The sequence below is a fragment of the Triticum aestivum genome, chromosome 5D (genome assembly GCF_018294505.1).
Source record: "Triticum aestivum cultivar Chinese Spring chromosome 5D, IWGSC CS RefSeq v2.1, whole genome shotgun sequence".
NCBI classification, from domain to species: Eukaryota; Viridiplantae; Streptophyta; class Magnoliopsida; order Poales; family Poaceae; genus Triticum; species Triticum aestivum.
In genome coordinates, this window is record NC_057808.1 from 146,007,948 (window position 1) to 146,011,830 (window position 3,883).

Sequence of the window (3,883 nt, forward strand, 5' to 3'; positions counted from 1 at the left end):
TCAATAATCAGATGAATCAATTATCATGAACATAGTCAAAAGGTCTTTGCAAATTATGTCATAGCTTACGCTTTAGCTCTACTATTTAAGATATGTTCCTAGAGAAAAAAAATTAGTTGAAAGTTGGTAGTAGCAATTATGCGGACTGGGTCCGTAAACTGAGGATTGTCCTCATTGCTGCACAGAAGGCTTATGTCCTTAATGCACCGCTCGGTGTGCTGAACCTCAGCGTCATCTGTAGATGTTGCGAGACATCTGACATACACGTTTTGATGACTACGTGATAGTTTAGTGCGTAATGCTAACGGTTTAGAATTGAGGCACCAAAGACGTCTTTGAAACGTCGCAGAACATATGAGATGTTCTGAAGATTGAAATTGGGATTTCAGACTAGTGCCCACGTCGAGAGGTATGAGACCTCTGACAAGTTTCTTAATCCTGCAAGCTAAGGGAGAAAAGCTCAATCGTTGAGCATGTGCTTAGATTGTCTGAGTACTACAATCACTTGAATCGAGTGGGAGTTAATCTTCCAGATGAGATAGTGATGGTTCTCCATAGTCACTGCCACCAAGCTATTAGAGCTTCGTGATGAACTATAACATATCAGGGATAGATATGATTATCCTTGAGCAACTCGCGATGTTTGACACCGCAAAAGTAGAAATCAAGGAGCATCAATTGTTGATCGTTAGTAAAACCACTAGTTTCTAGAAGGGCAAGGGCAAGAAGGGATACTTCATGAAACAGCAAATCATTTGCTGCTCTAGCGAAGAATCCCAAGGTTGAACCCAAACCCGAGACTAAGTGCTTCTGTAATGAGGGGAACGGTCACTCAAGCAGTATTACCCTAGATACTTGGTAGATGAGAAGGCAGGCAAGGTCGACAGAAGTATATTGGATATACGTTATGTGAATGTATACTTTACTAGTACTCCTAGCAGCACTAGGGTATTAGATACCGGTTCGGTTGCTAAGTGTTAGTAACTCGAAATAAAAGCTGCGGAATAAACGGAGACTAGCTAAAGGTGAGATGACGATATGTGTTGGAAGTGTTTCCAAGGTTGATGTGATCAAGCATCGCATGCTCCCTCTACCATCGAGATTGGTGTTAAACCTAAATATTTGTTATTTGGTGTTTGCGTTGAGCATAGACATGATTGGATTATGTTTATCGCAATACGGTTATTCAAGAATAATGGTTACTCCGTATATTTGAATAATACCTTAAATGGTCTTGCACCTAAAATGAATGGTTTATTGAATCTCGATCGTAGTGATACACATGTTCATGCCTAAAGATATAAGATAGTAATGATAGTACCACATACTTGTGGCACTGCCACTTGAGTCATATTGGTATAAAACGCTTGAAGAAGCTCCATGTAGATGGATCTTTGGACTCAGTCGTTTTTGAAAAGATTGAGACATGCGAACCATGTCTATTGGTATATATGCATGAAGAAACTCCATGCAGATGGATCGTTTGGACTCACTTGATTTTGAATCACTTGAGACATGCAAATCATACCACATGGGCAAGATGACTGAAAGGCCTCGTTTTCAGTAAGATGGAACAAGAGAGCAACTTATTGGAAGTAATACATTTTGATGTATGCAGTCCAATGAGTGCTGAGGCATGCAGTGGATATCGTTATGTTCTTACTTCACAGATGATTTGAGTAGATGCTGAGTGTATTTACTTGATGAAACACAAGTCTGAATTATTGAAAGGTTCAAGTAATTTCAGAGTGAAGTTGAAGATCGTCGTGACAAGAGGATAAAATGTCTGTGATATGATCATAGAGATGAGTATCTGAGTTACGAGTTTGGCACACAATTAAGACATTGTGGAAAGTGTTTCACAATTAATACCGCCTGGAACATCATAGCGTGATGGTGTGTCCGAACATCATAACTGCACCCTATTGGATATGGTGCATACCATGATGTCTCTTATCGAATTACCACTATCGTTTATGGTTTAGGCATTAGAGACAACCGCATTCACTTTAAAAAGGGCACCACGCAATTCCGTTGAGACGACACCGTTTAGAGAAACCTAAGTTGTCGTTTCTTAAAAGTTTGGGGCTGCGATGCTTATGTGAAAAAGTTTCAGGCTGATAAGCTCGAACCCAAAGCGGATAAATGCGTCTTCATAGAATACCCAAGACAGTTGGGTATACCTCCTATTTCAGATCTGGAAGCAAAAGTAATTGCTTCTAGAAACAGGTCCTTTCTCGAGGAAAAGTTTCTCTCGAAAGAATTGAGTGGGAGGATGGTGGAGACTTGATAAGGTTATTGAACCGTCACTTCAACTAGTGTGTAGCAGGGCACATGAAGTTGTTCCTGTGGCACCTACACCAATTGAAGTGGAAGCTTATGATAGTGATCATGAAACTTCGGATCAAGTCACTACCAAACCTCGTAGGATGACGAGGATGCGTAATACTTCAGAGTAGTACGTGATCCTGTCTTGGAAGTCATGTTGTTGGACAATGATGAACCTATGAGCTATGGAGAAGCGATGGTGGGCCCATATTCTGACAAATGGTTAGAAGCCATGAAATCCAAGATAAATGGAACTTTGAGAAGAAGACGGACGTGGACGGTAATGTTACCGTCTATGAAGCTCGACTTGTGGCAAAGAGTATTTCCACAAGTTCAAGGAATTGACTACGATGAGATTTTCCCATCCGTAGCGATGCTTAAGTCCGTCGGAATCATGTTAGCATTAGCTGCATTTATGAAATCTGGTAGATGGATATCAAAACAAGTTTCCTTACCAGTTTTCGTAAGGAAAGGTTGTATGTGATACAATCAGAAAGGTTTTGTCGATCCTAAGGATGCTAAAAGGTATGCTAGCTCCAGCCATCCTTCCATGGACTAGAGCAAGCATCTCGGAGTCAGAATATACGCTTTGATGGAGTGATCAAAGTTTTTGGGTTTATACAAAGTTTGTTAGAAACTTCTATTTACAATAAAGTGAGTGGGAGCGCTACAACATTTCTGATAAGTATATGTGAATGACATATTGTTGATCCGAAATGATGTAAAATTTCTGGAAAGCATAAAGGGTTGTTTGAAAGGAGTTTTTCAAAGGAAGACCTGGATAAAGCTGCTTACATATTGGGCATCAAGATCTATAGAGATAGATCAAGACGCCTGATGATACTTTCAAAGAACGCACACCTTGACATGATTTTGAAAGAGTTCAAAATAGATCAGCAAAGAAGGAGTTCTTGACTGTGTTACAAGGTGTGAGTATTGAGAAAGACTCAAGACCTGACCACAGCAGAAGAGAGAGAAAGGACGAAGGTCGTCCCCTATGCTTTAGATGTAGGCTCTACAGTATGCTATGCTGTGTACCGCACATGAACTGTGCCTTGCCATGAGTTGGTCAAGGGGTACAATAGTGATCCGGGAATGGATCACATGACAGCGGTCAAACTTATCCTTCGTATCTAGTGGACTAAGGAATTTTCTCGATTATGGAGGTGAAAAAGAGTTCGTCGTAAAGGGTTACGTCGATGCGAACTTTGACACTAACTCGGATGACTCTGAGTAGTAAACCGGATTCGTATAGTAGAGCAGTTATTTGAAATGGCTCCAAGTAGCGCGTGGTAGCATCCACAAGATGACATAGATATTCGTAAAGCACACACGGATCTTGTAACATCCCAAATTTTCAATTTGGAATGTTATACATAGATCATCATTGCATATCATGTTTTATCGCATTTTACAAATCCTCGACAAATCCTAAGCAACTCAAGGACCCTCGGAGAGAGTTGGGGATTTTCTCGAATTTTCATATTTGAATTTTCAAACGAGGATTGAGATTTTAATTATTTTTCTCTCCGGAAAAATATTTCATTTTTTAAAT